Source organism: Chrysochloris asiatica, unplaced genomic scaffold, assembly GCF_000296735.1.
Source record: "Chrysochloris asiatica unplaced genomic scaffold, ChrAsi1.0 scaffold00227, whole genome shotgun sequence".
In the NCBI taxonomy this organism is placed as follows: domain Eukaryota; kingdom Metazoa; phylum Chordata; class Mammalia; order Afrosoricida; family Chrysochloridae; genus Chrysochloris; species Chrysochloris asiatica.
The window spans coordinates 934,960-949,440 of record NW_006408745.1 but is presented as its reverse complement, the minus strand read 5'-3'; the positions used below and the strand labels follow the sequence as shown (position 1 = coordinate 949,440).

Below are 14,481 nucleotides of genomic sequence, written 5' to 3'. Positions count from 1 at the left end.
TCATAGACAAGTTCTGGCTAAAGTTGAAGAAAATTAAAACTAGTTCCCAAGAACCAAAATATGATCTTGAATATATCCCACCTTAATTGAGAGACCATGTCCAGAACAGATTTGATGCATTAGACACTAAAGACTAAAAATTAGAATACATGTGCAATGACAAAAGTACGTCATATTTGAAGAAACCCAAAGGTCATTAAAAAGACAGGGAATAAAGAAAAGACAGAAATGGATGTCAGAGGAGAGTGAAAATTGCTTTTGAGCAGAGAGAAGCTAACGGAATGGAAGAAATGAGGAAGTAGAAGAGCTGAACAAAAAATTTGAGAAGACAAAATAAAATATTACAATGAAATGTAGAAAGACCTGGAATTCGAAAACCAAAAGGAAAGAACAAATTCAGAATTTCTCAAGCTGAAAGAACTGAAACAAAGACTGAAATCTTGATTTGTTATATTGAAGGATTCTATGAGCAAAATATTTAATGGTGAATAAAGCATCAAAAGAAGATGGAAGGCATACACTGCCATTATACCAAAAAGGAATGTGTGAAGAGGTAGCAAATGATCAAGAATTATTTTGTTAGACATCCAAACTTCATTGAAGGCATTGACAAAAACAAAGATCAGAAATTGATGGACTATAAATTGAAATATTTCAGCAAATTGATGCAAACCCAGGAGACACTCACTCATGAATACCAAGAAATTTGGAAGACAGCTATTTGGCCAAATGATTGGAAAAGATCCATATTTTTGCCCATTCCAAAGAGAGGGGATCCAATGGAATGGGAAAATCAACCAACAATATCACTAATATCACATGCAAGTATAATTTTGCTGAAGGTAATTAAAAAATGGTTGCAAAAGTATACTGAAAGGAAACTGCCAGAAATTTAAGCTGGTTCAGAAGTGGACATGGAACTGGGATATCACTTCTAATATCAGATGAATCCTGGCTGAAAGCAGAGATTAGTAGAAAGATGTTTGGTTGTGTTTATTGAGTATGCAAAGGCTTTTGAATGTTGGATCATGGCCAACTCTGGGTAACATTTCAAAGAACAGGTATTGCAGAACACTTAATTATGCTCATGAGGAACCTGTATATAGACCAAGAGTCAGTTGTTTGGACAGAATCAGGGGATACTGAATGGTTTAAAATCACAAGAGGTGTGTGTCAGGGTTGTATCCTTTTACCATACGTATTCAATCTATTTGCTGAACAAATAATCCAAGAAGCTGGATTATAGGGAGAAGAACATGATACTAGGATTCGAAGAATGCTCATTAAGAACCTGTGATATGCAGAAGAGGGACAGGACTAAAATACTTACTAACAAAGGTCAAATAATAAGGCCTTCAGAATGGATTGCACCTCAATATAAAGAAAACAAAAATCCTTACAGTTGCACCAATTAGTATAAACATGATAAATGGAGAAAAGATTGAAGTTGTCAAAGACTTCATTTTACTTGGATTTAACAATCAGTACTTATGTAAGCAGCAGTCAAGAAATCAAAGGATGGAATGCATTAGGCAAATGTGTTGCAAAAGACCTCTTTAAAGAAAAGATGTCAGTTTGAGGACTAAGGTGTGACTGACAAAAATCATGGTATTTTCAATTGCCTCATATGAATGTAAAAGATGGGCAATGAATAAAGAAGACCAGAGAAGATATGATGCATTTTAACTACTGTGTTGGAGAAAATACTAGAAGTACCATGGGCTGCCAGAACAGACAGGTCTGTGTTTGAAGAAATATAGTCAGAATACTACTTGGAAGTCAGGATGGCAAGACTTTGTCTCTCATACTTTGGACAAGTTATCAGGAGAGACAAATCCCTGGAGAACTTTATGCTTGGTAAAGGAGAGGGTCAGCAAAAAAGAGAAGACCCCGATGAGATGAATTGACATGGTGGCAGTGGCAATGGGCTCAAAGGTAACAGCAATTGTGACGATGGTGTAGGGCTGCACAAGGTTTTGTTCTGTTGTGTATCGGGTCGTTATAACTCTGAACTGACTTGATGGCGCATAACTATAAGAACAACTATGAACTAGGTACTGGTATGAATAATTTAGATTCAACATGAAGAAATTGTACATAAAAAGGGATTTTTGGTAAGCTTTGTAATAATGGTCTTGTGGTGGGAAAAAATATACAAAATAGGGAAAATTTATACAATATTGCAAATAAAACCAGACACAAAATATCTGATTGGGGTACAAGATCAAGAAGATAGTTTATGGTCCACACTGAAGCGGCCTAGCATTTTCTTTACAGTTTCTCAGTCTCTTCCTCAACATGGCGGCCGTGAAGACCCTGAACCCCAAGGCTGAGGTGGCCCAAACCCAGGCAGCTCTGGCAGTCAACATTAGCGCGGCCCAGGGGTTGCAGGACGTGCTGAGGACCAATCTGGGTCCCAAAGGCACCATGAAGATGCTTGTTTCTGGTGCAGGAGACATTAAGCTTACTAAAGATGGAAATGTGCTGCTTCATGAAATGCAAATTCAACACCCAACAGCCTTCTAAATAACAAAAGTATTAACAGCCCAGGACGACATAAACGGGCAATGGTAAGACTTTCAAAGTTCTGATCATCGGCGAGCTGCTGAAACAGGCGGACCTCTACATTTCTGAAGGTCTGCATCCCAGAATTATAACTGAAGGATTTGAAGCTGCAAAGGAAAAGGCACTTCAGTTTTTGGAACAAATCAAAGTAAGCAAAGAGATGGACAGAGAAACCCTGATAGATGTGGCCAGAACACCTCTGCATACTAAAGTTCACACTCAGCTTGCTGAAGTCTTAACAGAGGCTGTAGTTGACTCCATTTTGGCCATTAAAAAACAAGATGAACCCATTCATCTTTTCACGGTTGAGATCATGGAATTGAAACATAAATCTGAAACTGATACAAACCTAATCAGAGGACTCGTTCTGGACCATATAAAGAGTGGAAGATGAGTACATCTTCACATGCAATGTGTCTTTAGAATACGAAAAACAGAAGTGAACTCTGGTTTCTTTTACAAGAGCAACAAAGGAGAGAGAAACTTGTAAAAGCAGCAAGAAAATTCATCGAAAATCGAGTTAAAAAAATAATAAAACTGAAAAAGAAAGCCTGTGGTGATTCCAATGAAGGAATTGTTGCTATTAATCAAAAGGGAATTGACCCCTTTTCCTTAGATGTCCTTGCAAAGGAAGGCATTGTGGCTCTGCATAGAGTGAAACGGAGAAACATGGAGAGGTTGGCACTTGCCTGTGGCGGGGTGGCTCTAAATTCTTTAGATGACCTACATCCTGAATGTTTGGGACATGCAGGACTGGTCTTTGAGTACACATTGGGAGAAAAGAAGTTCACCTTTATTGAGAAGTGCAATAACCCACACTCTGTCACACTCTTGATCAAAGGATCAAATAAGTACACACTCACTCAAATCAAAGATGAACTATGAGATGCCTTGAGGGCCATCAAAAATGCTATCGATGATGGCTGTGTGGTTCCTGGGGCTGGTGCCATGGAAGTGGTGATGGCAGAGGCTCTGATGAAACACAAATCCAGTGTCAAGGGCAGTGACCAACTGGGAGTCCAAGCATTTACTGACATGTTGCTCATTATCCCCAAGTTTCTTGCTCAGAACTCGGGTTTTGACCTTCAGGAAACACTAGTGAAAGTTCAAGCAGAATATTCTGAATTGGGTCAACTTGTGGGTGTCAACTTGAACACAGGTGAATCAATGGTGTCAGCAGAAGCAGGCATATGGGATAACTCTTGTGTAAAGAAACAGCTTCTTCACTCCTGCACGGTAATTGCAACCAACATTCTCCTGGTTGATGAGATCATATGAGCTAGGACGTCCTCTCTGAAAGTTTGAATTGAAGCATCTCTCATATCGTACGAACTGTGAAGACTATAGAGGGATCCGAGGAACAGAGCTGTGGAATTTTTTGTTGAAGTTTTGAATGACTCTTTTCTGCTTCCATCTCAAAACAGATCACTGTCATCTATTCAGATTCTGAAGTTTGAGATTAAAATTACAGTATTTTTTAATTGAACTGAAGCAAGTCCTGTTACCCACTGAATGGGTGGTTTTCCTTTAGCTACAATGACCTAGAAGTCCATGTTAAATAAGCATGTTATCTATCTTGTTAATAAATAATCCTTCAAAAACAAACAAACAAACAAAAAAGAAGATAACTTATGTAATTAGGACCTCCATAACTGTGTGTTAAATGAGGAGTGCATGTATAAATATTTTTCTTCCATTTGCATGTTAAAATGAGATGCAAAATCTGACTCTTATTAATTGATTAGAGAAACAATGAGGTGAATGGAATTTAGGAGATAAGAATTGCAATGGGGGAACATCACATTAATAGAACAAGAACACATACTCAGTAATGAAAGAAAAAGTCTAACTACAATAGTTTCAGGTCTTTTCTGCAAGTCAGTATATTATTTCTACTGATTATAGTGCTATATTTTAACAGAACCTACTTCATGGTACTTAACAGCAACACCAATATTTTAAGAATATGTCTCAAAAAAGGTAAAATGTTTCACAGAGCATATTCTTACTTATATGACATTATACTTTATATTCATCTTTTATATTTGTTAGATTGATATTAAGAAAATGAGTGGGTCATATTTTATTACTGCTTTATAAGTTCCTATACAAGAACTCTATATCACTCACCTAGTTTTCCCTACAGTTAATATCTTATAATATGTTAAAATAAAGAAGCCAAATTGGTACATTAATTAAATTCTAGACTATTCAGATTTTACTAGCTTTTCCATAATGCTCTTTCTCTGCTCCAGGGTCTAGCCATCTGGTTGGTGTATCTCTCCAGACTCTTAGGGTTTGTGATCGTTTCATCGTCTTATCTTAACTTCCTTATATTCTTGAAAAATACTAACCAGATATGCTATTGAATGACCCCAAATCTGGGTTTGTCCAATTTTTTTAAAGTTCACAATCAACCCAGAATTATGCATTTTTGAAAGAATACCACGATGATAAAGTATTATTCCAATCACATGACATTTCTGATGGTGTTGACTTTGATTCATTAAGATATGATTTGTCAGATTGCTATTTTGTCATTGTATACTCTATTCATTAGAAGTGAGTCACTAAATTCTAGCCCAAACTAAAAAGGTGGAGAACTAGGCTCCATCTCCTTAGTAGGGAAAATCAACATACATTATTTGTTATTCTTTTCTAATGATTTGTCTCGTCTCTCCTTTGTTAATATCAGGACAATAGGTTTTGTTTTATAATTCCTTTATCTGTATAGATAGGCATATACATTAGGCAGTAATACAATGCAACATCATTTATTTTGTCACTCAAGCAGTTCCTGCTGTAGCCTTTAAGATTGGCTTCTGTGTCCCCTTGGCAAGTCCCTTGGCTTCTGTGTCCCCTTGGCTTGGTTTTTGTGGGATTTTTGTGTGTGTGTGTGTTAGTACTACAACATGATTCTGACTCATCCTCTATATCTCTTACTCCAATTCTAGAATCAACCTTTTCTCAAAGGATCGCAAGTCAGAAACCAAGATACGAGACCAATAATTTTTCAAAACGAATGATCATTATTTTACTTTAAAGTAGAATATTGTATTTTACTTTAAAGTAAAAAATATTGTATTGATTTTCTAATTTGAAAAGGTTGATTTTTTTTGTTGTAATTTAGAAAAATATTTGATGAATAGGGACTGATTTTATTTTATACCATCTTTACATACAAGTTGATGCTAACATGGAATGTGCTTTGCATTGCTTTTCTAGTATTGATGATGAATTGCTAGTTGTTCACCCATACTCTTTCACTGGAGAAATAGAAGTAGAAACCTCATTCATTAGGATGGCTTCTTCTCAGCAAAACAAAAGACATTCAAGCAACCTGATAGAAATACATGTCTTGAAGCTTTGATAAACAGTTTACCTTTATGATGTATTCACATTATAGAAACCATCTTAAATTTATTTATAACTTTGAAAATTTTACCATCAAGGAATTCAAAAATTTCCAGAAAGTCTTTTCATGAGGACAGACACATAGAGAATAATTGCTCACTAGAGATTTTCAAACTCCTTTCAGTTAGAAGATTTTGAAACAAGTATTTTTTTACTCTGCAAAAGATAGATGCTAAAGGGTAATATCTTTCTTTTTTCAGATTGGTTTTACATTTGGATTTAAAAAATCTTTGAATATAGTTTCAAAGATATGTTTGCTCATCTACTGTAGACTTAACAAAATTAACCAGTGCTTCTTATTCAGTTTTCATGCCATGTATTCAAAAGAAATACAATTATTTCTTTCTTTAATCAAAGTATTGTTAGTGTATTATTTAACAGATTTCACCATCTTTATTAATAAAAAAGAGAATAGGAAAACAAAAGGATTTAAAAACAGATATGCATCTTTCCAGCTAAAATATGGTACACTTATTGCTGCTAGTATGTACATGCTTTGCATTCTGTGCATCTGTGAATCTCAGCTTAACTGAATGATTTGCATCAATAAGGATTTTTAGAAGAAACAAAGTCTACATATTGCCGATGTTGTTAACTGCCATGGAGTCGATTCTGACTCATAGTGACCCTGAATGGGGTTTCTGAGGAGAAGCTGCTAAGCTTGAACCACCGACCTTGTGGTTCAAATTGAACTTGCATGCAGCCCAACGCATTAACCCACAGCACCACACTAGGACTCCGTATATATATATATACATTTACTTTATAAATTATTGGAAATGTTTAATCAGTAGACAAGGAATTATGATTCTTCCTACTTACTATATAATATTTAGTTCCTTTTCCCCCCAAGTGAAGAATTAATGGAAACTAAGAAAGCTGGACAGTGAATAAGGAAGGTCATAGAAGAATTGATGCTTTTGAGTTATGGTGTTGGAGGACAATATTGAAAGTGCCATGGGCTGCCAAAAGAACCAATAGATCTGTTTTGGAACAAGTGCAGCCAGAGTGCTCCTTGGAGGCCAAGATGTCCAAACTTCATCTCTCATTCTTTGGACATATTATCAGGAGGGACCAGTCACTGGAGAAGGATATTATGTTTGTTAAGGTGGAGGGTCAAAGAAAAAGAGGAAGACCCCCAGTGAAATGGATTTGCCAAGTGGCAGCATCGATGGACTCAAGCATGGCAGCAGTAGTGAGGTTGGCCCAGGATTGGGCAATGTTTTATTCTGCTGTGCATAAGGTCTCTATGAGTTGGTATTGACTCGATGGCACCTAACAACAACAACAAGGCTATTTATGGAGTCATTGGGATGGCACTATAGTATAAGAACTGGACTGCTAACCCCAGACTTGGCAGTTCAAACCCACCAGCTGCTCCTGGAAAACCCTTTACAGGGTTGCTATAAGCTGGAACAGACTTGACAGCACTTAACAATGCCACCAAGAAGATTATTTTCTCCTGTATTCTGTGATTTAAGTAAACTATATGTTCTTATAGCCCTGGATACAGTGTAGAATTTTTTTTTTTTTTTTCTGTAGCTGAGTTCTTCAATCTAAAAAAAAAAAAAAAATTCTAGCAAAATGATTTTGATTAATTGAGACTGTCTAAAAATAAAATCTGCCATGGTTACCATGGGTTTATCATTTCTCCTATGGGCCACATTCAGCTCTCATTCTGTGCACGGAATTCTCATTATTGTCCTCAATCTGCACTGCTTTTTGCATTGGACTTTAGAAATATACACAGTTGCTTTCAATTGTGAAATTAAACTAGATATATAGTAGAGATGATTACATGGCCTGTATATACACTTTGTGATTGCTAAACGTTTATTGTGTGTTTTTGTAACACAAAAGATGCCTGGAGGATTGGAGTTCATATGTGCAAAAGTTAAACTAACAAATCCTCATACACACTATGAGCTTATTCATTCAATCATTATGAAATATATTTCCTGTCCCAGAAGTAATTCAGGTTTGCCTTAAGGATATCTAGGGACATTATCACTTATTCAGTTCTAAGTTCTAAGCTGCACACTACCAACTTTTGCATTGAATAAACAAAGATAAACAAGACAAAAATTCTTCCTTCATTCATTCAATAACATAAGTAATTTAAGCAGGCTAGTTCTTGTATTTCTAGATGTTTATTAGTATGAGAGCAACTGATAATCTAGCTGACCCTATTTTTAAGTGTGTTTTAGTATTTAACATGAATATTTATAAACCAATATTGAATCCTAGGGTGTGGTTGTTGTTGTTGGTGATTATGTGCTGTGGAGTCAGTTCCGACTCATAGTGACACTGCACAGGGTTTCTGAGGCTGTAAATCTTTACGGGAGTAGAAAGCCTCATCTTTCTCCCACAGAACAGCTGGTAGTTTCGAAGTGCTGACCTTAAGGTTCACAGCCCAATTTGTAACCGCTATGCTACCAGAGCTCCTTGGGTGGTTTCTAATTTTTCAAAATCATTATTAAATTCTTCACCTGACTTACATTTAATAGTAACCTGAAGATATAAATTAAAATCACATTTATGTTAAATTCATTATGTTGTTGTTGTTAAGTGCCATCGAGTCGGTTCTGACCCGTAGCGACCCTGTACAGGGTTTCCGAGGGTGTAAATCTTTACGGGAGTAGAAAGCCTCATCTTTCTCCCGCGGAGCAGCTGGTAGTTTCGAACCGCTGACCTTAAAGGGTTCGCAGCCCGATTCGTAACCACTACGCTACCAGAGCTCCTTATGAGACATACATATTACTATTCTATGTAATTATCAACTATAGTGTCCGTCTGAATGCATGTTGTGGTAAAAAAGATTCATCAACAAAATATGAAAAACTTGGATAAACCACACAGGTAATTTTCCAGTTAAGATGACTATGACCCTCAAATTCTATTTTAATTGACAAAGTTCCAGGGAAAGTAAAATCTTCCCTTTTGTCCTATCAAAAACTTAGAGAAAATGGGAAAATATCAATGTGGTGTTAAAAAGGGAGGTGGTAGTGTCCAAACAACAAAACTAGGTAAAAGACAAATAAATATGCAAGTAACATTACGCTGTCCTTAATGTAAAACAGCAATGTAACAATTCATTTGTAATAATAAAGCAAAAAAAACTCTGACAATTTTGACAAATAAGGTCATTTTAGGCATTGTTTTAATTTAGGTTTGCTTCACCCATGTAGTCTATATTACTATGAAATGGGAATTTTCCTATTGTATTTGTGCTAAAAAGCAAATAGAACAGTTTTAGTGTTAGTCTTAACATGATTTTGTTGTAATCAGCAGGGTTTTAAAAATTGTCTCAAAGGTTAATCTTGGTGATCATCACGTTATGCTCACTCTTATTCTTATCAGTTATATTTAGTGGCAGATTGCAAGCTTTCCTTATTATCTTGTTAAATCAAGAGGTGAAAGCCTTTCAAAGCTTCTCTTTTTAAACATCTTTTATTAATGCTAATATGCCAGATGGGAGAAATTAAAATGGTTCTGTTCTTCATGCTGCCACTACCCACAATTTTACCACATCATTTGCTGGTTAAGGAAGCATATGAAAATGATAGGTAGAACACACATTTGCAAAAGTTCAGTAATGATGGAATTCCTTGTCTAAGAAAATTCTTTATTTGACTAGGAAACAAAAAAAATGTCATCATTGCCCAAACATAGCTAAGGAACACTGACAAAGATGGCATTAATATACTTGGAACTTAATATGTTTTATAATATTTCCTTATCACTAAAGTTTATATTAATCTTATATTCCATCCAATAAACAGTAAGATGATTATTTAAGAATGATATCTCCTCATCCATAATGCACATTGTCCAGAGCATCTAAGATCATTTAAAAGTTCCTTCTTTCACATTTCTTCATTCTTTGGGAAATCAGTGAGTGTTGTGTCTACTTTATCTTTTTGCATGTGCTGTAAAATATCTACAAAATCTCTTGGCAGATTATGGAATCTGCTGTCTTACCCATCTGTCTAGGAGAGTCTTTTCAACCCTTCTTCACCTTTCCTATGGGCACAAGCAGACAAGTTTTGTATTCTAAGCAAACCCAGAATCTAAATGGTTATTCCACCTAATCTGTAAATCTGAGAAGCAATACTGTGATACACATGAATTGTAGTTTTACTATGGGGATAAGTTTGAATGAGCTAACTTTTATTTAAGTTAAATCATTTATAGAAGTTTATAATATTTAATGATAATTACTCATTCATGTAAGGAGAAACAACGTATTTTCTAACTACCCCTTAACTGGTTAGGCATTCTGGTTGAAAAATGTAGAACTAGAAAGATCCAAAATTTTCTCTTCTTTAAATGGAAAACCAAGATTGGTAATGCTATTATTGCCTCTAGTGGGATTCTTTATGTGAATTGAAAGTGAAGAATCCTGGTGTGGCACTGAGGGATAAAACACTGGACTGCAAGTTCGATTTGAACTGCAAGGTCAGCAGTTCAATTTCACCAACTGCTCCTTGGAAATTCTATACAGGGTCACTATGAGTCAGAAGTGACTCAAAGGCAATTATCAACATCAACAATACTTATTACTGTTTGATTTTTCCTTGAAATCAGAAAATACTTCCTGATTCCTTCCCTTGTGACTTGAATTTGACTGTACATTTTTTTCTATGCATCTTTTCTTCAGAAATATATCTTCCACAAGTCCAGATTTAACCAGAGATTGAAGTTCAAATGCTATGAATTAATTACCATATATGGTTGGTAAACTTGAACATTGCATAGGAATTTTCTTGCCTAGAATATCTTATATTCATGGCAGAGGAGAAAAGAGGAAGAAAGTTGATTTCAATTATTAGAAAAGTTACTGTGCAATAGGGAAGTTAAAAACACAAACAAACTTGAGTCTAAATACTTGTATTCCAGGACAGACCCTAAACATGTCTTAGTGTGCAATCTTGGTAACTTAATTTATCTGAGCTTCAGTTTCTTTAATGGGAGTTACTTACTCATACATCCTTCTATCCATTTATCTAGCAATACATATATTTTGAGGACCAAAAATATGTCTGGAAATATTTTCTTTATAGGATTTTTAATGTAGTAAACATATGGAATATAAGGTACTTGTAAGCAATTATCACATTGTTTCTATGGCTTATTCTTTAAACAAAGACAAAGATTGTTAACAACTTTTTTAAAGTATACTTGCCTTTTGAATACATTTTACTAAATTTAATTTTTGTACCAACCTTATGCTGATGCAAGCATTCATCTTGAAAGATAACCAAGAAGTTATTTCAATCTATAAAGAAGAGATTATGTTTAGAATTTAGTTTTATATCCAATTTTGCTTCACATTTACTTCTAAATAAGAACAGAAAAAATAAAAATTACCTCACTACCTCCACCATGGACACAATATAAGAACAACAACAACAAAAAAAGAACTGTCTATCTCTTGCCAACAGCTAGGAAGATTTATTTCCATATTTCCGTATGTACAGGTCTTTCAGACTACATATGGAATCTAATGAATATGGAAAGCACTTACCATTAATATAATTGAATGTTAAAGTAATAATGAACTATGCATAACTGCCAAAATTTAAGATTACAATGTTAGGACTTCTGTATTTAAAATATATCTGCATTTTACAAATTGTTCTAAGCAATTTGTATTTTCATCAAAACAACATACAGTGTTGTTCAACTTCTGCCCTTGTAATTTTCAGGCTGTTTTCCCATTGCCTCAGTCTGCTAGACCTCTATTCTTTAAAAAACCAAAAAAAAAAAAAAAAGAAAAAAAAAATTTCTGAGAAGGAAATACCCACAACTGCTAGAACCATAACAAGACAGAGCTGTGAGAGGCAGAATCTAATGATGCTTCCACTATGGCAGGGAAGCCAACTTCATTTCTGTGTAAGAAAAAGGTAGCACTCAGACAACGGAACAAATAAGATGCACCTGGTAAGTAAGGGCAGAGCAGCAGCCCCTGAAACTGATATTAAGGTAGAAGGTCCCAGGTGTCAAATAGTTCAGTCTTTTGGGTCTCCCTTCCAAATGTCTCTTCTGAATCCATTTTAGAGTTACAATATTTTCCTAAAAAGGAATTATATTTCAGTTTCTGCAATTCATTTTCAAACACAGCAAAAGAATATATTTGCTCCATAAAAATTATATTAGCTGGCATTCACTAGTGCCAATTCTGGTCTGCTAGCTATCCCAGTCATCTTCCACAGCTCTTCATGTTTTTATTTTTGGAGAACTCCATAATGATTTTGGATAAAATAGACTCAAGAATTTAATCTCACAAACATAATTTTTTCATATAGTGATAGAGATGGAGATACACAAAGGACTACTACATGTTTAAACTGGATAGCAATGTTATTAAAGCAGGTGACTAGTGTCAATATATACGTTGTTATTGTTGTTAAGTGCCAACCCATAGCGTCCCTGCATCGGGTTTCCAAAGAGCAGCTGGTGAGCTTGAACTGCTGTCCTTGAGGTTCAAACTGACTTTGCAATCCAGCGCATTAACCCATAGCACCACATCAAGACTCCTGTATATTCGTGGTGGTGGTAGTGTGCAGTGGATTTGGTTCTGACTCATAGCGACCCTGCATAGGGTTTCCGATGCTAGAAATCTTTAAGTCTCATATTATTGGAATAGTTGGTAGTTTCAAACTGCTGACCTTGAGATTAACAGCCCAACTCTTAACCACTGTGCTACCAGAGGTCCTTTATATATATGTAGGCAAATTTATTTATAAGAGGAAATTTTCATCCATAACCGTTGATCAGACTGCAAAGTTTAGCTTGGAGTTTATAGGCTTTGACCTTCATTTTACCTATTGAGAATGTTTATTCTACCATTGTATTCAGAGTCTGCTAGGAACTATCCAAAATGGGATTTTGTTTTATTCTGTTCCTTTTTATTTTCCCCCCACAAGTGCATTTATCTTCTGTATGTTTTGGCAACCAGGAATTTGTCAATGTCAAGGAAAATGCTCTGTATGAGGAGTCTGTACAATATGACTTTGTTAGATCTAGGAGCATCTAACTCTGTGTAGCTAACCTAGCATTAGATCAGAAAACTTGTTAAAAACCCTCACCTTGTTTGAGTTTGAAAGGTTTAAAACTCCTTCAATAATGAAAAAAGCATTTTAGATATTATGAAAATACAATAATGCACATTTATGTAGCATTCTATGAATATACAATATCTTCACTGCAGTCAGTTGAGATATATTGCAGCAATATATACATTATTTTGTGTGCTGACAAAGAAACTGAGGGTCAGAGAGAGAAAAACAAATTTCCTAAGATCATTTAGGATAGTAAGTGATTAACCCAGAGCTCAAAGCTAGGATTTCTGATTCAAAATTCTGGGCCCCATATATCACATATTGTTGCCTTTCTCCCTAGTGCATTAAGGCGAATAAACTGAATGCATAAGACTGACTTATTTTATCAAGAAGCATAGTGTAGGGCTTAGAAGACTGGTCATGTTTTCAGTCTCCAAAGACACATTATATCTAAATAGATTCTGAAACATTTTTGAAAATGATATTTTGATTGTCAGAAGGAGCACAATAGTTTGGTTTCAAATAGTTTTAAGTGGGACGGGTAAACTTTTCATCTTCAAACAAACAAATTGACAGACAAATGATCATTGTATATCATATTACTAAAAATTTAAAGTCAGTATTACTTCAAAGTTAATATGGTTATGTCAAAAGTAAAAAAAAAAAAAGTTTTCACATATTTAAATCAATTTTTCATATAGTCCTTTAACTTAGAAGTTCAATTTTATAACTTAACAAACTGACTCTAATGAAGTGATTTGTTATATATGAAGCCTTCTGTTGATCTGGGTTTAACCTGCAATTGCCCATTCTTTTGTAGTCTGAGGAGCAATCCTAGCTGGGCAGTACGTGGTCTTGTAGAACAAGTGGTGAAACTGAAGGTTAGCAGTCTCCTTGCTAAATAAGGGCAAGGCGGTCTATTTCATGTATGCTCTTGTTGTTGGTGTTAAGTGCTGTCGAGTTGGTTCTGACCCATAGGACCCTGTTGTTGTTGTTAGGTGCCACCGAGTCAGTACTGACCCAAAGGGACCTTATGCACAGCAGAACGAAACACTGCCTGATCCTGGGCCAAACTCACTACCATTGCCTCACTTGAGTCCATCTATGCTGCTGCCACTTGGCTAATCCATCTCATTGGGGGTTTTCCTCTTTTTCTCTGACCATCCACCTTACCAAACATGATATTCTTCTCCAGCGACTGGTCTCTCCTGAAAATATGTCCAAAGTCTGAGAGACGAATTTTGACCATTCTGGCCTCCAAGGACCTGACTGCACTTCTTCTAACACAGATCTGTTGGGTTCTTTTGGCAGCCCATGGCACTTTCAATATTCTCTTTCAACACCATAACTCAAAAGCATCATTCTTCTATGGTCTTCCTTATTCACTGTCCAGCGTTCGCATGCATATGAGGTTATTGAAAATACTATGACTTGAGTC

General features: G+C 35.5%; 1 pseudogene; it reads left to right on the top strand.

Moving 5' to 3' along the window:
• The first annotated feature begins 2,298 nt into the window (after positions 1–2,298).
• Positions 2,299–3,870, top strand: LOC102833203 (annotated as a pseudogene).
• Positions 3,871–14,481: the final 10,611 nt, after the last annotated feature.